Source organism: Erinaceus europaeus, chromosome 3 (assembly GCF_950295315.1).
Source record: "Erinaceus europaeus chromosome 3, mEriEur2.1, whole genome shotgun sequence".
Classification (NCBI taxonomy): Eukaryota; Metazoa; Chordata; class Mammalia; order Eulipotyphla; family Erinaceidae; genus Erinaceus; species Erinaceus europaeus.
In genome coordinates this window covers 18,535,116-18,558,258 of record NC_080164.1, presented here as the reverse complement: position 1 = coordinate 18,558,258, position 23,143 = coordinate 18,535,116, and the positions used below count along the sequence as shown (strand labels likewise).

At 46.2% G+C, this 23,143-nt stretch overlaps 1 protein-coding gene and 1 long non-coding RNA gene across 13 annotated transcripts in view; one reads left to right on the top strand and one right to left on the bottom strand.

Annotated features, from left to right (window-relative positions):
- Positions 1–23,143, bottom strand: part of BABAM2 (BRISC and BRCA1 A complex member 2) — a 452,740-nt gene that overhangs the window by 42,792 nt on the left and 386,805 nt on the right. The window lies entirely within an intron of this gene.
- Positions 8,197–12,149, top strand: LOC132537637 (uncharacterized). The gene is made up of 3 exons (XR_009549098.1): positions 8,197–8,663; positions 9,347–9,569; positions 11,545–12,149. It is a non-coding gene; the product is annotated as an uncharacterized LOC132537637 (long non-coding RNA).

The following is a 23,143-nucleotide window of genomic DNA, read 5'->3' as shown; positions in this document are numbered from 1 at the left end:
TCCACTAACCAGTCCCACCTACTCGGCTACTCCTGACCCCTAGCGAGTACTCCGCGATGTGATTCTCTTTGTTTCTATAAGCCAAATGTTCCCTGTAAGTGTGTCATTCATTGGCCCTCTGGAAAAACAGGCTTGATTCTTTCTGTGTTCAATGTGCTAAGTCATTACTCTACCTGAGTTCATGGCAAAAATTAAACTAGAGCTGCAAAGGCACCAGTGTGGGTTTGGAAGAGAGGTGTGGGATCCCCAGGCCTGAGAAATGTTGTTCTACGGGGAGCCACTGCTCTACCTGGACATGCACACAACCTCCTCTATGAGAGACAGAGAAACAGAGAGGCAGAGAGATAGAGAGAGACAGAGAGACAGACAGAGAGACAGACAGAGACAGAGAGGCTTAAAGAGCAGGGTGGTTTAAAACTTGCACAAAAGACATGGTACAGGTGCTTAGGTGCTTGCCGGAGCTCAAGAGAGTGCCCACTCATGGATCTGGGGTGGAGAGCGTTAAGACACCCTGCAGAGCACAGTGCAGCCTATGGGGCTTTTAACTATTTACGCCAGGTGTGATTTGGCATAGGAGTAGGGCCATGCGCTTGGCTGTGAGTCTAAGAAAAGGGTATGCGAGCCCGTCCACTCAGTTCAAGGCCTACACATTGCTCTAGCTGCACTCACGCCTGTGCTAAGCAGAGGAAACTTCAACGTGAAGCAGAAACAAATCTGCCTTAAACACTCCACTGGGGAGAGTCGGGAAACAACAGTCACAACACGTGAAGTGATAGGACACAGGACTTGCATGGAAGAGGTCCCAGGCTCTATCCCCAGCACCAACAGAGTAGAGTAAGTAAGCCCCGGTGAAACAAACACACACCAGCCCAAACCAAACTAGTCACAATCTACCGTGAGAAGTTGACGAGCAGGAGGATGCACTGGAGGGGCTGCGTATCAGAGGAGTGGAGACCAGCTCCCACTCAGGCTTCCTTGTTTGCTCTCAGTGACATTTCCTTGACAGGCCGTCAATTCTGGGAAGTCAGACCAGCGCTTTGTTTTGCTGATGTACCCGGCTTCCTGGAGTTTTCTGCTGGTTGAACCTCAGGTCCAAGGTAAGCCTCCAGTGCTTTCCACATTGCCTGTCCCTGGCCATAGCACAGAAAGCAAGTGCCAACACTGTGGAGGCTCTGAGGGGCTGTGGGCAGCTAGTTCTGAGCCCCAACTGATAGTTTCACTCTCACCCACGTTTTGCTCACAGTGCTGAATTCAGCGGCCAAGAGACAAGGGATTTGCCAAGCTGTACAAGCCACCGGGGCTGCTGGCTCAGAGCAGGGTGACAGGCCCGCAGCCCTGAGCCGAGGAGCAGGGCATTTCTGCAGGGTCCTCGGGCTGAAGTGAATGTCATAGGGCCATGCTTTTCTTAGTTCTCTCGGGCAAAGACCTAGTTTTGTTTTGTCTTAATTGCCTATCTGTTACATTAACAGACCTGAGTGACAGAAAAACAAACAAAAAAAATGTGCTTTGATGTCGCAGTGATGTCCAGTTGCTATGGAAGTTTCTGAGTGTTTATTCTCAGTTTGTGTCTCCTCACACAGGTAGGAGGAAGCGGTGGCCCACACTTTGATAGGACCCCCAGGGCAGAAGGACCCCAAGCTGTGGCCATTGTAGTTGGCTCAGTCCCAGCCTCTGAGGAGCTCTGCTGGCACATGGGATTTGCTGAGCTGTGGGGGTAGCCTGCTTACTCATTGCCCTGTGAGGACCCTCAGCCACCTCCTTGCTCATCCACACCCTCCCAGCAAGGCTTCACAAGTGGTGAAGCAGGTCTGCAGGTGTCTATCTTTCTCTCCCCCTCTCTGTCTTCCCCTCCTCTCTCCATTTCTCTCTGTCCTATCCAACAATGATGACATCAATCACAATTACAATAATAACTACAACAGTAAAACAACAAGGGCAACAAAAGGGAATAAATAAATATTAAAATTGTACTTATTAAAAAAAAAAAGATAGAAATCCATGATCCAGGGGTGGTTTTGAATGCTAACTCACTGCAGGCATGTTAGCTGCTGGGAGTAGCGATGCCTGAAGCCACTCTTACTTTGCTCCACACATGCATCACAGCCTGTCTGCATCCTTTCCTTGTGTCTCAGAGAAGACAAACTTCTTGTCCAAAATTTCTTGCTTGAACTGTGACCAAGGACCATTGCTCTTAAGCCACGCCTTGTGAGTTGCTCTTTCGAGTCTCTGAACTTCCCTCTAAACTCTGACTTCCCTCCCATAGTCTTCACCATACTGAAGAATGTGACTCCTTCTCTTGACTGCCCCTCTAGGTCCAGATGCTACCCATTCCTCTTCCTTTAGTCTCCAACACATCTGAGGAAGAACAAGTTCATGGCCAGTGAAATCCAGAGCCCACTCACAGCTGGGCCACCATCTCTAACACATGGGCGTTCCTTGTACCATGCCAACAACATGCCCAGTGACTGTGAATTCCCAAAGCAGGACCTCACTGCCCTCTGACTCCCCACTCCCTGCCCTGGATCCTGGTTCTCACCTGGTATTCTCCACGCATCTCACCCTGCATCCAGGAGTCTCCTGGGCCCCACTAGCGCTGACCTCCGGCTGCTTTCGACCTCTCCTGTTACAGACTCCTCCAAGCCAGTCCCACCAGCCCTGAGCATGGGGCTCACACCTCAGCACCAATCGAGGACTGGGCTGAGCTGCAGCCTTGTGTCTGGCACCTTCTGAACTTCTCACATGAGCACATCACTCTCAGATCATCTGCAGACACTCGTTCTTCTTCCCCTCAGTTCTCATTCTTTTTGTAAATCTCCACTCCACCCAGCTAGCCCGCCCAGGAGCTGACGGAGACACATGCCCTTCTCTCCTCTCCTCCACTCCCTGAATCTGTTTCCTTTTTTTTTAAAATCTTTTTTTTTAATATTTATTTTATTTATTTATTCCCTTTTGTTGCCCTTGTTTTTATTGTTGTAGTTATTATTGTTGTTGTTGTTAGATAGGACAGAGAGAAATGGAGAGAGGAGGGGAAGACTGAGAGGGGGAGAGAAAGACAGACACCTGCAGACCTGCTTCACTGCCTGTGAAGCGACTCCCCTGCAGGTGGGGAGCCGGGGTTCGAACCGGGATCCTTATGCCGGTCCTTGTGCTTTGCGCCACCTGCGCTTAACCTGCTGCGCTACAGCCCGACTCCCCCTGAATCTGTTTTCTATGGCCAGCTGCTCCAAAGCGCTTCCACAGTCTGTCCTTTCTCCCTCCCTCCTCCCACACTTTCAATGTCTTCTATTATCTTCTGGATGAGCTAGTTTTCTTCCCACTTGACTGTTCCCTCCACTCTCCATCAGGCCTCCACATAGCTGAGATAACGTCACTCCCTGTTTAAGAGCCTCCCAGGGCTGTCTGTCAGCAGCAGGGTCTACGGAAACCCCTCACCCCAGCGCCTCTGACTCCCCACACCTGCCTTTCTATTCCCATTGCTCTCTTCAGAAATCTACCCTCAACATTAATGGCTTACTCCCAAGCTTCTGAGAGCACTGAGACCAGTTCACGAGGTGCTGTGCTCTCTGTCTGGAACACCCTCTCCCTGTTCTCCCCATGGCCAATGCCTAGCCACACCCAGCTCTGGGACATTCTGTAAACCCCATGCTGACTGGCTTTTACACACGTGTCCCGCGCCAGAGCACGTCCCTGCAGTGGCTGTACCGACGTGCTGCAGTGAGCGGGTCCACCCACCTGCCTGTAATCCCTTCGCACACCTCCCCGTTTCTGTGACCACAGGCCTAGCCTGGGGCTGGCTCCCTACAAACTCAGGTGTTTGCTGAGCTGACTCGAATGTACTCGGGCTTTTTGCTTTGATAGTGGGGCCATGCAGTTAACCTCTGCAGCCCCGAACGTTCTTCACGATCATGTCAGACACAGCAGGCAGGCCTGAGGCAGGCACTTCCGCTTCTCTTTATCAGTCTTTCTGGACTATTTGAGCACGGCACCATGATCATGCCTCTTGTGTAAAATTCACAAACGTCCAGTTCTTTGCTGGTTATGGGTAACCTACTGATGTGTGTACAACCTGCAGAGGCCCACTGTCTGGGCCTGTGCCTGTGCCTGTGGCCTGTCTGACCATGTGCTGGTGACCTGACTCTGAGCAGGCCGTGTGATCAGCTCCCTTGACCCCAGCTTGTCTGGGGTCAAGGGAGTGGGTCTGGAGTCAGGCTGAGCTACAGGTCACTTGGCCCTGGGGACCTGCACCTGAGAACAAATTAGCCATTTATGGAAAGGCCATGCATTTGCTCCCACTAGTCTCTTCAGGCATAGCGACAATTATTACCAGTATGCCAGTATGCATACATATACAGGCATGAGTTCCTGAGTATGTTTAAATACAAGAAAATACAATTTACTTCAATTGAAAATATGATTTACTTATTGACACAGCATGAGGACAAGGGCTGAGTGGTGCTCTGATAATCAACGAATGAATACATTTTTCTTACAAAGTAAAGTAGAATGTTAATATGCTAGTTTAAGAATCTTCACACACACATGGATGTAGCAGGTGTGGCTGGCATTTCTACTGAGAAAAGAGCTGAATTAGGGTCAGAGACTCAAGCACGAAGGTGACACTATGATGGCTAGCAGAAGACCGAGGGGGTCGTTAGCCAGCACAATCACAGAGTCTTTCGAAGGCCAGAGATGAGGATAAGCCAACCCTTGCTAAAAATATCCAATGGCTATGTGTGTGTGTGTGTGGGGGGGGGGGGACAAAGACATATTTTGCTTTGGTACGTAATTTCCTCCACACTTAACTACAAAAGCTGTGTATCAGAACTGAGTACTAGTGCTCTTTCTAAATGGGAGCTGAGTCACAGGTACCTTGCTGCTGTGTCTGCAATCTAACGTGGGTGACTCATGTCTGTAAAATTCAGAGAGAAAGTACCAACTGACCCACTGCTTAGTCATCTTTAGCATGGATGCTGGGTTCCCGAGAGCTGTAAATCATGATGAGCGATCCAGCCTTTTACCATCTCTTTATTCTTCTCTAAACAGTACAAATTACATCTCTAAAAATAACTTCATCCATGCAAGTGAGTCACTTTGACCTGACAAGCTTCCACAAGCTACCCATTTACTGTGGAGGTACATATCTTTCTGTCATAGAGACCCATACATACATACATATTTATATGTGAGGTGTGTGTGTGTGTATCAAAATTTGGTGGAAGGCAGAAGGGACTCATCAACTTTTGGGGTGCAAATATGATTCACCCTTACCTCTGAATGGGGAGAGGTGTTCGGGATGGGGGTAGGGAAAGAATCCTTTGAACTGGGGGCCGGATGGTGGTCCACCCGGTTCAGTGCACATAGTACTAAGCACAAGGGCCCATGCAAGAATTCAGGTTTGAGGCCCTGACTCCCCACCTGTAAGGGGAAAGCTTCATAAGCAGTGAAGCAGGTCTGCAGGTGTCTGTCTTTCTGTCCCTCTCTATCTCCTCCTCCCCTCTCAACTACTCTCTGTTCTATCCAATAAAATGGGGAAAAAAATGGCTGTTAGGAGCAGTGGATTCATAGTGCCATCACCAAGCCCCAGGGAAAACCCTGGAGACAAATAAAAGAAAAGAGAATAAATAAAATCATGTGAAAGCTGTTTCTAGCAAACTATGAAATCCAGAGTCTCACTGTTTCATGTCAGAGGGAGGTAAGACTGGCGGCCCAGCTGGAACTGGCCGAGCAGGAGGCCTTGGTGTGATCCCAGCACTGTACAGGCTGCACCACAGTGGTGCTCTAGTCTCTTTCTTCTCGTGAAATAGGCAACATATTTTGTTAAAAACTTTGCATTTATCTTTCAGTGAGGGCTGCTTATGGCTTCTTTAGAGAAATGTCAATAGTCCTATTTACATGAAACTGTGAAGTTACAACATTTTGACACAGGACTCCGCCACGCCAATAAATGCATAGATGTGAAATATTCCTCTTCACTGTCCTGAGGCTGATTTTCTCACCACACCCTGGAATCTCCAGACACACACCTAAGCTTCAGGCCTCCGCCCGCACGGGGCAGCTGTCCAGCCCTCCAGCCTGCCTGCTGGTCTGCAGTCTGCTTTCTGGGCCCCAAGCTGCTGGCTCTCACGAGCCCCACCCAGGCCTGTCCCAGTTAGGCAATGTTTACAGTGAACTCCAAGGAGGCTGAGGCAAGCCACTGCAAGGAGCTTATAGCTCCAGAAGTCTGGAGTGATAGGAAAGACCCGAGAAGAAGGGAAGGCTGGGGTCAGAACTGGAATCGCTGACACCCCAGGTCTCAAACACTTCCACTGTTACTGCAGCTTCTCCTTTCAGGTAGCAGACCACCTGCAGCCAGTCAGCTGACCCAGCAAACAGTCTGCCTGGTGTGGAGGGGGTGCTTCTCAACAGAAAGATGACATCACTGGCCCATTTGAAAGCACCCCCCCCCCCCCCCCCCGAAATGGCCTGCAAAGCCTGGCTCCAGCCAGCTCAGAGGTAGGGTTACTCAAGTCTCTCCTAACCCTGGCTCACTTGATTCATCCCAAGGAGGTCACTGGAGTCACCTGGTCTATGCTCCTTCCCAGGTGGCCTGCCAGCTCTGCAGCAGCACCAGCTGTGGCAGGTTGGCGGGTCAGTTCTGCTGGGTCTCCACCGATGCTGCTCACCCTAGCCCTGGCCTTGAACTTGCACATTAGCTGCAGGGGCTCTCCTGTACCCCCAGGAGGAGGGACTTTCCACTGTTTCTCCTCCAGAACAGTAGCCCCTTGTCTCTCTTCCATCCCCACAACTTAATGTCACTTAAGCTCTCAGAGCCACTTTCTCCTCGTGTGCAGTGAAGACAGACATCTATCTCTCGGACGTGTGACGAGGAGATGCCTGTACATGATGACACCAGTCAACAGTGGTTTTAGGTCTTGCTGAGCAAGAGAATAATAAGACAGACACAAGGTAATTCAAGTCTCATAATTACGTTATTCAGGTACTATACAGATGGGAGAGACAAGGCTTGAGACTAAGCTCCATATGAGAAATGACATAAGAAATGCTTCTTTGAGGCATTTATTCAAAGAACATGACAACACTAGTTTGGAAGAATATACACATCCTTATGTTCATAGCAGCATGATTCCCAATAGCCCAAACAAGGAATCAACCTAAATGTCCACTGACAAACAACTCGAGAAAGAAATTATGGGATATAGACTCAATGGAAATACTTGACTTGGCCATCAAAAAAGATGACATTGTGTCTTTTGGAACAAAATGAATGGGACTGGAGAAATCCACACAAAAGTGAAAGACAACTACCAGATGGGCTCACTCAGAAGTAGAAATATGCTACCTAAAACAAACCTGCAAAAAGCAATAATAAGCATACTGAGTCAGACTCTGGGCATAACAGTGGCGCGTGCAGGACGAAGGGAAGGGGAAGGAGGGCAGGCGGGCTTCTACTTGGTGTGACAGCACTAAAACTTTGGTGGTGGGCATGCTGGGTGCTATACACACATTTAGGTGTGAAACTATACTACTAAATTTTCTTTTTTTTAAATATTTATTTATTCCCTTTTGTTGCCCCTGTTGTTTTACTGTTGTAGTTATTATTGATGTCATCGTTGTTGGATAGGACAGAGAGAAATGGAGTGAGGAGGGGAAGACAGAGAGGGGGAGAGAAAGAGACACCTGCAGACCTGATCACCACCGCTTGTGAAGTGACTCCCCTGCAGGACCCAGGGATTCAAACCGGGATCCCTAATGCTGGCCCTTGCACTTTGCGCCACATGTGCTTTACCCACTGTGCTACCGCCTGACTCCCTAAATTTTCATATCATAAACTGATGTTAAATTGAATAATAATAAAGAAAAACACAGCAGTTAAAGGGAAACAGCAAAGCAGTCAAGGCCATATGTGTGACAAAAGCCTGATGGGGAAGGTGAGCGTGGAAGCAGTGTTTCAGTGCATGTAGGAGCAGGACCCAGGGGCCACAGGCCTGGCCAGTGAACTGACCCCAGAGCTGAGGTGACTGGTTATGATCGAGGGTGGAGGCCTGGGAGTGGCAGACACAGGGATAAGTGGCATTTCTGTAGCATAGGATGACCTCCAAGCAACTTAATCCTCACAAAAGCCATGAGGTAGGTGGGTTAAGCATAGTCCCATTTTACAGATGAGGAAACAGGGCCAGAATGTGGGGCAGCTGGGCACTCAACCTGGGTGTTGTGACTGCAGAGTGAGTGTACCTTTCTACGCTGAGCACCAGTGGCATCTGGCAACTTGCTTCTAAATTACACGAGGTCAGCAACTACCTACTCAACAATGTAGGGGAGGCACAGGCGAAAGCAAGACAGGGAGGGGCTTGGGTGTCAGGTCTCACAAAGCACTGAGGATTCTGACTGGGGCTGAGGCTGGAAGTAGGCGCTGTGTTGCCTGGAAACTTAACCTGGGTGTTATGATGTGGGGCCAAAGTGGATAAAGGGGTAAGAGGGAAGGAGGAGCTGCACGCCACCCCTGAGTCCCTGAGAGGTGACCCTGCTGCGAGAGGCTCTGCGGAGTGACACTCCACCTGGGAGTCCAGTAAGAACTGTCACTAGGCCCGGGAATCCTCCGTGCTGGTGCTCAGGTCGAGTGTGTGTGTGGCCCTGAGCGCTGTTCCTGGCACCACATTAAAATGGTAGTGTGTGATCCTCTTGCTTACATAAAAATGCATTGATATTGAAAGGAAGGAAGGAAGGAAGGAAGGAAGGAAGGAAGGAAGGAAGGGAGGGAGGGAGGGAGGGAGGGAAAAACCTGTCTCCTAGCTTGGGATCTTGCATCCATTCCATGTGCCTGTGTTAGGTCTCACCTGTCAGAGTACATGGCTTTGTGGCATCCTAGAAGACAGGCTGAGAACAACTGCTGGGAGAACAAAGCTAAAGGCCCCATACTTCCCGGTTACAAAATGCATTTCAATGCTCACGTAACCAAACAGTGTGATACTGGCATAAAAAGTGATATATTGATCAATGAAACAGAACACAGAGCTCAGAGCCCAGGCAGGAGTCCATGCTTTTCAGTCAACTGATTTTGGGTGAGCTTGCCAAGAACTTATAATTTCTTGAGACTGTGACAATGTAAGGACAAGCTCTTCAATACACATTCTGAGAAGAATGGCTATCTATCTATCTATCTATCTACATGCAGAGATATGAAACTGAATCTCTATATACCAACTGAATATCACACTCTCTATATAAAAACCAAGTGACAGTAAATTAAAGCCTGGAGCATAGGACAATATGCAAACCTACTACACGAAACCATAAGGGAAAGGTTTCTTGGCACTACTTTGGACAATTACTTTTTTTTTTCTGATAGGACACCAAAAACACAGGTAGTGAAAGCAAGACATAGCTGAGTGAAGAGGCACCCTGTGGAACAGAGGGGACTATCTTCAAATTGTATATCTGATAAGGGATTAACATCCAAGAAAGATAAGGTACTTCTATAACTCAGCAGCAAAAACTGAACAATCTGATGAAAGAACAGGCAAAGGAACCTAGGCAGACATTCCTCAAGAGGACAAACAGGTGGCCAAAAGGTAGATGAAACGGTCTCGATATCACTAGGTGCTTGTTATCAGGGACATGCAATTCAAACTAGAAGGAGCACCAGTCAGTCACCTCACACTCCTCAGACTGAAAGGATGTGGAGGGAAGGAAGCCACAGGGCAGTGTTGGTGGGAATGAGAACTGGCTCAGCTTTTATAGTGCAGAACAGCATGGAGGCTCCCCAAAATAATTAAACATGGAGCTACCATATGATGCTACCAAGGAATTCCACTTCTAGGTTTTATTGGAAAGAAATGCAGTCACTATCTCGACGAGACCTCTGTTGGCTGTAGCACTACTCACAATAGCCAAGGCAGAGAAACAATCTGACTACGTGACAATGGGAAGTGGGTCAAGGCAATGTGGCAGGCACACCATGGGTTGTCAGTCAATCTTTAAAAAGGGGGCAATCCCGCCATTTGTGAACAAACGAAGGATTTGGAAGGTAATATGTTGAGTGCCATAAACCAGACACAGGCAGACAAATACTGCGCAAGCCCACTTACATTCCTTTCTGAAAACAGCCAGACTCTAGAGGTGGAGAGCAGAGTGGTGTTTAGGGACAGAGGGTGGGGAGTGGGAGGTGCTGGTCTACTGGCATATTGTTCTACTTGTGGGAGATGAGTAATTAGTGAGATCTATTGTACCAATGCCCAAAACTTGCCTATGTGACTATAGCTCAGGTGTTCCTGAATTTCACCAAGGGGGTAGATCCTAAGTGTTTTAAGTGTATAATAAAACACCAAATTATATATCTTAAGTATACACATTTTATTTGTCAATTACTCCTCAGTTAAACCAGAGAAAATAGGATATGGTCAAGTAAGAGGCTTGTTTCCTTCATAATGCATTGACAAGATGATCTTTCAAAAATTTGTCCTTTGGAAATGAAAACTGGGAATTACTTGAAGACTAAGTCTTGCCAGTGCTTGGGAGCGTGGTCATCCCCTTGATGAGAGGAGGTCATGCTGGTTCAACACGTAGGCAGGTGAGATCTTGAAGGAACAATCTCTCTGGTATAGCAGGAAGTGGCCCTGGTGGCAGGTGGTGGCTGTGGTCCAGCAAGAAGCCCCACCAAATCAAACACACCCAACCACCTTGCATTTACAAAATCCTCCTCTCTTTGGGTGGTGGGGGAAAACACTAAGCTCCTGGGCTCCTGTATTTCTGAGGAATTCCACCCGTGTTAACTAGCTGCTTCCTTTTACCTCCATACTGCCAGACAAGTCAGACACCCCACTGAGAACAAACTGTGTATTCTTGGGCAGGCATCTTCTTCTTTCTTAAAATTATCTTCATTAATTTATTAGATGGAGATAGCCAGAAATGGAGCTGAAGGGGGAGGTAGAGAGGGGCCAGGTGGTAGCCCAGCTGGCTGAGCGCACAAGTTACAATCTGCAGGGGGAAACTTTGCGAGTGGTGAAGCAGTGTTATGGTGTCTCTCTGTCTCTCTCCCTATCACCCCTCTTCCCTCTCGATTTTTGGTTGTCTCTATTCAATAAACAAATAAACATGTTTAAAAATGTTAAAGAGAGGGAAAGAGACAAGTGAGACACCTGCAGCACTGCTTCATCACTTGCAAAGCTTTCCTCCTAGAGGTAAGGACTGGGGACTTGAACCTAGGTCCTTGCACATTATAACATGTGCACCATCACCTGGCCCCCTGCATAGGCATTTTCTGAGCTGGGAAAACTAAGGAAGGTGCTCCACATCCACAGCTCTGAAACGTGCTTTGTATATGACCTTCCTGAAAAACCAGTTCTCAAATTCCAGGGAGACAGGGCAAGAGCATCCCACTAAAAAGATTGAGAAGTACTAGCACTGTGTAAAGCAAGGTAGAACCGAGCCAAATCCACATCTGGATTTGGATCTGTGTGACCTGGTTTTGAGTGCTCTGCATTTACTACCCATGGATGTCTTGGGCAAGCTACTCCAATTCTTTACCACCTACTTTTCCATTTGTAGGATGACAACCATGACTTTTAACCTGTACAAGGTGGAGAACTTTTGTGAGAATCATATTGAGAAAATGCACGGTGAAGGTCACTCAATAGTAAGTGTTCCACAAATGACAACTACTGGTATGATTTGGACTGAGGTGGCCAGGAGACTTTCTCCTCCATGGAAACAGCAGAAGGGAGCACCAAGTCTTCACGCTATCTGCGTGACTAGCAGAGAAGATGAAGCTAGAATGCAGTTTAAATGCAAGCAGTACTCAAATGGTAACAAACACACTCTCTCCTGCACTAAGGCCACCAAAGAAGACATCATGTTACTTCTTACAGAGCGCATTCCTTGATCTGGTCCTTTCTTTAGAGACCGTTTTAATGCTATTTGTAGGAACTATGGGTATACTGACAATTTCCTCAGTTTAATTTCCAACAAGGGAAGGACCATATCTTACAACTGATGTGGTCCCTGGCCCCAGAGAGTTGTTCAATAAGTACTTTTAGTTGAATCAAAACAATGAACTTAACCCTGATTTCCAGGGCAGAGTAATGGAAAATAGCACATGTGCTACAAATAATGCCAAGGCAATATTCCTTCCAGCATTTTCATAAGTATGGTTAGCCAAGTACCACTTCTTCTTCTAGCGTTTGCCCTTGGCTATTTAGTGCCTTTGATGTGACTTTCGATGAAAACAAACAAACAACAACAACAACAACAAAAAACCTAGAACAAAATCCAAAATACCCAAGGATTATTTTTATTGACTCGCCTAGGTTTGCTTTTAATCTTTCCCCAGCCTATCCTCACATCTGCAGCCTCCCTTTTATGGGCTTGTGAGCTACAAGTCAAAAAGAAGATAGATAAGGTAGGAACCTTGGTTAAACAAAATCCCCACCAACATGACAAACATTCAATAGGAGCGGCTCGCCTTTATCTCATCACCACCCAGTTTTCACAGAGTCTGTTTCCCCTTCACAAAGGGCTTGCTGTCTATGGAGTGAACATTCTACCCAGGGGAACAACAGTCACTCCCCTGAGAGGCATTTTCTGAAGAAGCTGGTCTGCAACTCCGGAGCGCAGCTACTAATCTATGGCTCTGGGCTGCCCCAGACCATCTTGATTTTTATCTGCGGCTGGACAGATTGGATTTTCCAGTCACCTCAGTCTCGTCCCCTGGAAACGCAGGCATGTCTCCATATACCGACTCATCCTAGTGCAGAATGCATAGAGCCCCTTCTGGAAGGAGTGTGGAGAATGCAACGGCTACAGCGTCAGACGAGAAGTGGGAAGGACAAGAGGTCTGGATTGATGATTTACAGACGGTTTGCAGCAGCCAGATAAGGGAGGCAGCATGGTTGGTGCTTTCTTCAGGCCTTTCATTTTTCAGATAAAAAAGAGCTGACATGTTCTTGAAGTCATCTGGTTGCCCAGGGACCTGGGCATGGGCCTTGTGGGGACAGCTGTACGGCAATACTTCCTGCCCGTCTGAAATGCTAGATGTGTTTACAACTTTGCGGGCTTGTCTGAGGTCCCCTGAAAGGGAGGACATTTCACAGATGCAGAGACACAGACCTGCCCTTCACTGGCAAGGATCAGAGTGTTGTAACCGCAGGACTTCTCTGCAGCAGATATGGAGACACAGTAGGATCTGGAAGACGACTATGTCAATGCCGAGGGGAGTGCGGCCAAAGAAAACGTGAGGGAAACTGCAGAGAAGTTCAGGAGAGGCAGACAGGACTCCCACCAAGGTGCTGAACAAGGATACCCAGCTATGCTTACCAACTGGGCCACCTTCACAGCACTGGGCGCACCCATGAATGAGTCAGCTTTTTATATGATGTGTCTGTTTGTTATAACTAATAATCATTGGCTTCTATTCCGACTGATTATCATGTTCTAGTTCATTCTTCTAAAAATTACTGTACTGAAATAAGTAAAGATGTGAAGGGCAACCACTGGATGCTATTGTTCATGTGGGATACAGAGGACTAAAGCAAATGAACTTGTCAAAACAGCAGGAGCCAAAGTGTCTCTGACTTGCGAGAACTGTGGTGGTCATGGGGGATGGGAGTGGGTATAGGACTTTTGTAGAGGGTGCGGAGACTTACCCTGACCATGAAATTGTACCTATGGCGTTCTATAATTGTGTAAAATCACTAATAAAAATTACTATGCAAGACTATCTACCTATCAAAAAATACTTGTAGCTACACACAAGACCTGTAACCTAGGGAAAAACAGAACATGTTCAAACCTACAGTCCCATCTAGAACAGAGACAAGGCTATCTCTGTGTTCCCACTCTCCCCACAAAGAACCACCACTTATTCATTGATTGATTGCTTTGTAGGAGAGATTTATTTGAATAAATATTATAACACGTATAAACTACAGAAAGTCAGAGGAACAGGAATGCCCACCCTTCCAGAGGCTGAGTTGATAGGACACGTGACAAAAAAAAAATCTTTAAAATTGGGGCTGCTGGTTCCCCAGGGGCAGCTGGAGCTTGCAGGATTATGTCCTGCCCACCCCTCTGGGGGCAGCCTAAAATGTCTATTTATCATTTATATGATTAAAAAAAAAATCATGGCTTTAATGAATGTTTTCACATTCCCAAATAAGATTGTGTCTGGTTTTACTTGGTTTTGAGTTTTTTTAACAGAAAAATTCTATCATACTGCACGTTCTCACTGACTTGCTTTTCTGTAGTCAACATTAATTTTCTAAGACTTTGTCATTACTGGGTATAGTCCAGTCTGCCAGTTTCTTTTTTTATACTTATTTATTTATTCATTCCCTTTTGTTGCCCTTATTGTTTTTTATTGTTGTAGCTATTATAGGACAGAGAGAAATGGAGAGAGGAGGGGAAGACAGAGAAGGGGAGAGAAAGAGAGACACCTGCAGACCTGCTTCACTGCCTGTGAGGCTACTCCCCTGCAGGTGGGGACCCGGGGGCTCAATCCGGGATCCTTATGTCAGTCCTTGCGCTTTGTACCACATGCACTTAACTCGCTGTGCTACTGCCCGACTCCCCCTAGTCTGCCAGTTTCACAGCAGTACAATGCTCCACTGGATGAGTCTAACGCTATTATTCATCTCCCCGATGTGAACATTTGGATTCTAGTTTCTTATTTTTTAAATCACTTTGTTGGGAGGCTGCTGTTTAATGGCCTGCAGTACAATGCTGACACATGGGTACAATTTCTCATCCCACCACGGCAGGGGTCTGCAACACACTCTCACCCCCAATTTGCCCCCCTTTTCCCCCATCATGAACCAGGACCTCAAAGTTTCCCCCATGCCCCAGCCCTTTCCTGCCCTCCTTCCTCAGAGCCCTTTGTTTTTGTCCAAGTTTTACTTGGTTGTGGGGCTGAGCTTCACTGCCGGGAGACAGACCACCCATGGTGGACTCATGGTTGAGCTGTAGGCAGTATCTCTTTATTCACGCAGGACACAGCACAATCTAAGCCAAGCTAAACTAAACTAAAACTAAACTAAACTAAAACTAAACTAAACTAAAACGAACAATGCTGTCCTTATATATACTTTCCAAGTAGGGTGTGAACAGGATGTGACGTAGAGAGGGTGGAGAGAAAAGTGACTGGTGAAAATCAGGGTGTGACAAGGAGAGGGGGCGGAGCTAAACCACATCATGAACCAGTGGGGATTGAACCAATGCCCTGCAGTGGTTATGTAAATAGAATACAGTGTTAAGCAGGGGGGATTAAAAAAAATGAAACAGAAGGGGTTTCTAGAAGCAGAATTAGAAGCATACCAACACTTGGTGTTACCTTTTTCTGTTCTTGCTTCTTCTGTATCCCCCCCCACCCCCCGCCGGCTATTCTTGTACCTGTGCTCCTCAAACACATTCTTCCTGGTCAGAGTCAAACATTTCCCAGCCTTCCTGTTCAAAAGTTTGAGCCAAAGAGGCAAGGATGGGAGGGGTCAATGCCACTTGTAGGCCTGTCTCTACCATCTGCCAGGTTGGCTTCAGCAAGGGGGTATGAGAACACAGGGGTCATTGGTGCCATCAGACAGACAGGATAAGGTCCCAGAATGCTTGCATGGAACAAAGCCCTTCCCCACCCACAGAGGTGAACATGGGTTATTACAGTCGTTAGGTTTCCTGGCTAAGTAAATCTTCATTTCAAAATATATAACTATACATCCTTCCCTCCCTCCCTCCCTCCATCCCTTCTTCCTTCTCTCCTTCTCTCTCTTGGGGAGGGACAAGCTTCACATGCCAGAGGATGTTGGCCCTGCATTACCACCTTCCTTTCAGCTGGATCTGGGAACCCAAGGAGAAGGAATAAATGCTGCAATCACCCTGCCGTTCAATTTCCTGCCACTTTACTCACTTTGTGAACACCAGCCCAGTTAATTATGGTCTTATATAGGGAAACTGAGGCTAAGTGAGCTGGCTTTACAAGACAAAATGAGATCAGAAAGCGAAGCTGAGGTCTTTCTTCTCACTTCTGCTGTTACCACTAGTCAGTACCTCCCTGGGCTATAGATGACTTCAAAAGATGAATCGGCTCAGTACTCAAATTCAATCTGGGTTATTTCAAAGGACTTTTAGAGTTAAGAAGAATCAGATCTGAGAAGCTGAGATCAAGAAGTAATTCTTCCTGCTTGCATTGGTTTTCTGTGGCCCCCATGATCTCTGAAATACTGAACGACGTTGGGTAAGCTGTCTTTGAACATCAGAGTGGGTAGTCTGTTTACTCTCTGCGGAGCCCACTGAGCCTGCAATCTTGGGCTGTTCACCTTCCAAAAGAATGAGTCTTTTGAAGTATTCTCGCCTCTTGGTCTGAGGCCAATGGGCATGTTTTCATTTTCTCATAAATACAATGTTTAGGCACTGTAGAGATGGGTTCTACCTTCTCACTGGCCCTGAACGAAGGGCTTTGGCCCTGTATTCTTCCGACACAAAACCAAGGCTATGCCATTTGCAGATGCTTTGCTGAGACCACAGTGCATTTCTTAGGTCTCAATCATGCAAGAGCTTAGGAATAAACTTTGCAAACGAATTCTTTGAAGTTGTCTGATATGGGAGTCAGTTCATAATGCTTATGAGCTTTCCTTGCTGTAGCCAAATAAAATATAGGAGATATTAACATAGCTACAGAGATTTAAAAAACAGGCAATGCTCATTGGAAAAAGCCTCAAGGAATCTAAGTATGTTAGACTTGGAGTTCCTTTGGAAAAGGAACGTGTCCTATTAAGTACCTGATCTTTGAATTTTCAGTATGGCGCCCAGCATGAAGGATCTGCTTCAATGTCCACGGGCTTATCAGCAATCACCTGGGAGTATATAAAGAAGCAAGCAAGCAAACAACTCTACAAATGTGAAGCCCTGTCAAGCTACATATGCCTTTATGTCTACACAGAAAAACTACTTGGAAAAATGACGTATGGAACTAAATTTGTATCTATTGGGAAACAGCTAAGTAGAGACCGTGGCTTAGGTCAGCAATTGCTGAGTGGTTGGCAAGTGAAACATGACAATGTGAACACAACTGCTGTTTCCCCGGGCTCAACCACATCCAGATTCCTTTGTGTAATTGCCTTCACTGGCTCACCTGTATGCAAAGTTTGCTGATTACTTATAGGTTCTATGGTTTCCCTGGAGACAGGGAATCCTTAATCCATCCTTTCAACACTCAGGAGATCAAAAGACTCACAGTACAAAGAGGCAGATTCACCGTGGGGTGTGTCAGATGTAACATGGGAAACACCTCACTTGCAGCAAAGAGCTAGGAGTTAGAATCCTTATCTGCCATGTACACTGGGAGGGCACTGGTCCTAATCATACAGTCTTCTACTTGTTACCAAAAAGGCATTATAACATTGTCATCTGCACCACAACCTTTTTCAAATCACAGTCCTTGCCCAGAAAATGGCAGGACTGCATGGAGAAGGGTGTGAGGTTAGGTGAAGTGACTGGCATGGGGTCCTGCTCCCCCAGGATGGAGGTAACCAGCAGCCTGTCTACAGTCCTGGCCCAGGCCAGGAGTCTGCCGTGGAGCAAGAAGTATGAAACTGGTGAAATGCTGAGGATAAGTGTCCTGGGACTGAAAGGTCTTGGTTCAAACCCTGTTTCCTTCAACTACTAGCCATGGAGCTTCTAGGTGTCTTCACTTCCTCTACTGTAAGGCTGGGATAAGAAGCCAGCTTACAGGCTGTCGGGAGAATTACACAGAATTACCAACGCCAAGTACTGTGTATACTGTACACAGTGGGCACACAACAAGATATGTTACTTGTATATAACAATGACATTATTGTGGCCGTCACTAGGGTCACTTCCTACCATTTGAGCCACCTGGGGTTGAGAGTGGATTAAATTCAGTCTCAGGATGTCTGAACTTGAAGAAAGGTTCCCATAAGATGCTTAACTGCTGCCACGTGCATCACTCAGGCGTGAGCTAGCCCCTACTACACTGAAGGAAGCTTCGGTGCTGTGGTCTCTGTTACTCTATGCCTCTAAAGATCTATCTGGTGGTGGTGGAGGGGAAATGCTTGGCTGCTGTGAATTGTATCTTTAAATTTATTCTGGATTCAGAGGCTATTGCAAGGAGTTTCACCACTTCAGGCTACTTTTCCACAGACACAGAGAGGTGGAGAGGGGGTGACACCACAGTGCCAGAGTTTGCCTCAGTGCCCTGGCACTCCCATGTGGCTTGAACTTGGGTCACACACATACCAAGGTGTGTACCCTGCCTGGTTGTTGGTCTCTCTGGTCCATTTTTATTTTTACTTTATTTATTTTTTTGGCTTCCAGGGTTATGGCTGGGGCTTGATGCTGTACGACAGATTCACTGCTTTTGGTGGCATTTATCTATTAAAGTTTTTTATATATTTTTTGTTATCTTTATTTATTTGTTGGATAGAGAAAGACAGAAATTGAGAGGGGGGGGTAATAGAGAGAGACAGAGACACCTGCAGCCCTGCTTCACTACTTGTGAAGCTCAAACCCGGGAGGCTCAAACCCGGGTCCTTGTGCACTGTAACGTGTGTTCAACCAGGTACACCACCACCCGGCCCCCTTTATTTATTTATGTTTTTAATTCAATAGGACAGAGAGAAATTGAGAGAGGAGGGGGAGACAGAGAGGGAGAGAGAAAGAGAGACATCTGAAAATCCACACCACTATTTGGGAAGTATTCCCTGTCTGGGATGGCAAGATAGCTCACTTGGATGATGTGATACTTGCTCGAGGACCCTGTTCAAGCCCCTGCTCCCCTCCTGCTGGGAAGGGGACACATCCCAAATAGCGTCTGCTTTCTGGATCTCTGCATTAGACCACCCTGGTGTTACTGGGTTTGCTTGTTTGCTTGTTTTTCGATGTCTCTATGGTTTTGCCACTCCAGGTTAACTTTTTTTCTTTTTTTTTTTCCCTGAGTGATGAGTGAGTAAGACAGAGAAGTAGAGAGAAAGAGAAAAAGAAACCACGGAACTGGTTTCCGTCAGTGTGGTGGGGGCCAGGCTCAAACTTGGGGCATTTAGATAACTGGTAGCTTGCTGGGTTTCAGATGAATGTGGTGAAATAAGGGCTCAGCCTTAGTTATTCTTGTGATTCTTTGAAGGGTGAGATTCAAGGGCAGCAGCTCCCAACCTGGGAGACACAGGGCAAAGTGTCACATAATCTAAGTGAGCTATTTTGCCAACCCAGAACACCTTTGGGACCTCATAGTAATGGAACCATAGATTTGGCTGTCAGAAAAGTCACAACACATTTTTCTGTTTCTCTATGCAAAAATGCATCGTAACTTTTTCGACAGCCCAACGCTATTTGTCTTTTATGAGACAAGTCTGTAGGGAGCCAGGCGGCAGTGTACCGGGCTAAGTGTACATGGTGTGAAGCACAAACCAGTGTAAGGATCCCAGCTCGAGCCCCCAGCTTCCCACAGCAGAGAGTCGCCTCACAAGCAGTGAAGCAGGTCTGCAGGTGTCTGTCTTTCTCTCCCCCTCTCTGTCTTCCCCTCCTCTCTCCTCTGTTGTCCTATCCAACAACAGCAATAACAACATCAACAACAACAATGGAAGAAGATGGCCGCCAGGAGCAGGGCACTGGTAGTGCAGGCACCAGCCCCCGCAATAACCCTAGCGGCAAACAAACAAACAAACAAACAAACAAAAAGAGATGACTCGTGCTTTGACAGTCCCTTTCTTTTCACCTGCCTAGTGGCAAGGACTTAAATGTAGCTCAGAGGCATTCTCATTCCAGACTTCCCTCTCCTCGCCTCTTTCAGAACATCCCAAGTCAGAGCCTCTCAAGGGCCAGTTTGGGCCACCTTACTGGCAGGAACAGGGCAACAACGAGGTTTCAAGTAAGCAACCAGATCCCACGCAGTGAGTGTGGTGTGTGACTGAAGCCTTCACTTAAGGAATCAGTGAGACTGAATTGTCTTCAATTTTTCTGACTAGGACTAATTCGAGGTTTCTCAGTTGGGACAGACACCAGCTGAAGCTGGTGAAAGCCTCCACCAGGTATCTGTTCTGTGTGAACACCCACATATATGTATACTCTTTACTCGAGGTCTGGGGCCTCATAAAACTCAACATTTTCCAAACGTAATTCTTACTTCAATGCTGGATGACATCACTGGTTACTGAGATGCCTAAAACACAGGTTCCTGTGCTAAATAGGAATAGACATGGGCCCTAGGTCATATTGATGGGGTTTACAGTTAACAGTATTTATATACTTTCCTCATATCTGGGAGCTACTCTCTGCCCTAGTCCAGCTTTCTAGTTTTCTGACACCATCTTCCCAGACAGTATTTTTTAGCCCACCTGTATGTTAGATGTCAGGCTCAGGCAAAAATGACCAAAGTCATGGGCCCCTTAGAATATACTTAAAATAGACTTCCTAACTTCCTCCGTACAATACCCTCAGCTCCACTTGCTCTATTATTACCTTTCTGGATCTTGATTATTAAATAATTTGGCCTGCTTTATATCTGGCTGCTTGTCAGCCACCAAATTGCAGATGTTACCATGACACTGTCCTGACTTCCCTGTGCAGACAATCTCACCAACGTGTCCTTGAACCTCAGTTCCCCAGAGCCATATCCCATCAGGGAAAAGTAGAAATGTGCTGGGGGTATGGGTCGACATGCCAACGTCCATGTTCAGCAGAGAAGCAATTACAGAAGCCACCTTCCACTTTCTGCTCCCTATAAAGAATTTGACTCCTTACTCCTACGGATAAAGAATAGGGAGCCTACGAATGGAAGTGATGGGACACAGAACTCTGGTGGTGGGAACTGTACCCCTCTTAACATACAATTTTGTTAATCATTGTTACTGTTAATCACTAATAAAAAATGTAAAAAAAAAAAAAGAGAGAGAGATGGAAACCACTCTAAGTCTCCCTAGTCCTTCACCTTCTGCACGGGAACAACAATTACGGGGACAGAGAGAGAGAGAGAGAGAGAGAGAGAGAGAGAGATGGAAACCACTCTAAGTCTCCCTAGTCCTTCACCTTCTGCACGGGAACAACAATTATGGGGACAGAGAGAGAGAGAGAGAAGCTACAGCACTGAAACTTCCTTCAGGATGGTGGTGGCATGGGTTCAAATTTGGGCTGTACCAATGGCAAAGTAGTACACTATCCAAGTGAGCTATTTTTCCAGCCCCACCATATGTCAGAGATGAGAAATAGTTAATCAGCTGGTCAGTCTCTCTTTCAGCAACTGTAATCAACACTACCTGGTACTGGGACAAACAAAGGCAAGCAGACCAGTGGAACAGAATCAGAAGTCCAGAAGTAAGACCACACACCTACATACAACTAATTTTTAATAAAACATTAAACAGGATAGAGGAGTTTTTTTCAACAGAAGATGTTGGGAAAATGGAAGCTGAAACCTGTAAATGAATGAACTGGGCCAGCACATATCATCATGCACAAAGTCAACTCCAACTGGAGCAAGGACATGGACATTCGACTAGAAACTATCAAACACATAGACAAAAAAAAAAAAAAAAAAAAAGAAACACTGGCAGAGCACTTCATGATCTAGGCTTCGAAAATGTCTGCAAAGATGCAACTAATAGCCAGCAAGGAAACTAACAGCCAGATCCAATAGCCAGCAAGGAAAAGAAAAGCAAAAATAAGCCGAGGAGACTACATCAAACTGAAAAGCCTCTGCTCAGCAAAGGGATCATCACAAAAAAGAAACACACCTTATAGAATGGGAAAAAATATATATATATATCACATATCAGATAAAGATTTAATAACCAAGTAACAACAACAACACAACCCCATTAAAATGGGGGTGAGAATATGAACAGGGTCTTCACCAAAAAAGAGAGCCAGCTGGGTCAACAGACATGAAAAAGTGCTCCAAGATACTGGTTATCAGAGAACTGTAAACAAATGAGACATCACTTTATACCTGTGAGAGCGCCATACATTAGAAAGGCTAGAAACAATAAGTGTTGTTGACAAACATACAAGGGGAAAGGAATCCTTCAATTCTGCTCGTGGGAAGGTAAACTGGTCCAGCCCCTGATATCTTATAATATTATAAATGGACCTACCCTATGACTTAGCAATCTCTCTCCTAGGGCTTTATCCAATGGACATATAAGTGCCTATCTAAAAAGAGCTATGGACGTCTATCTAAGAGCAACATAACTCACAATAGCACAAACTCGGAAGCAACCTAGATGCCCAAGGACAGATGAGTTGCTAAGAAAGTTGTGGCACATACACACAATAGAATACTACTCAGTTGTTAAAATAATGAAGTCATCTCCTTTACTTCATACTGGGTAGAACTTGAAGGAATTCTGTTAGGTGAGATTAAAGCAAAAAGAGGACAATACTGGATGATCTAATTTATAAATGGAACTTAAGAAATAAGAATAGAAAGGGAAAACCCAAAGTGAAATTTAGACTGGGTGTGGTGTATTTCACCAAAGCAAGATGCTGAGGAAAGAGAGGAAGGGAGGGGTGGAGAGGGAGGAGCTGTCCTGGTGCATGCTGGTGGAAAAGGAGCCAAGTTGGAGGTGAGAGTGTTCTGCAGACACTTAGGACAGGGAGATGAGAACTTGTACTCATTTGCCAGCAACTGCACTGTAAACCACAACACACCCAATAAAATGATAAAATAATAAGACTTTGCCCCTTTTATTGAGGGGGTTAATGCAGTCATTGTATATTAATATAATTTTATTGTGCACCAGGCCCCCACAGTTTTCCTCCTTCCCCAGTAGCTCCTGGCTTTGGTGCTGCACCATGCGCAGCTCCTGTTTCACTCTGTTTCTTCCCTCCTTGTCTCTGTTTATTAGGTCTCACTTACAAAAGGGATCGTTTGGTATTTGTCCTTCTCTTTCTGGCTTATCTCACTCAACACGATGTCTTCCAGTTTCACGCAAGATGACATGAAAGAGATGACTTCATCATCTTTAAAAGCTGAGTGGTGTTCCATCATGTATATATACCAGCTTTTTTTTAGCTACTCACCTGCTGTTGGACATCTGGGTTGCTTCCAAGTGTTGGCGATTACAAGTTGTGGTGCTATAAACATCGGTATACATAGATCTCTCCTGATAGGTGTTTTTGTTTCCTTTGGATAAACCCCAGGATAGGAATTGCT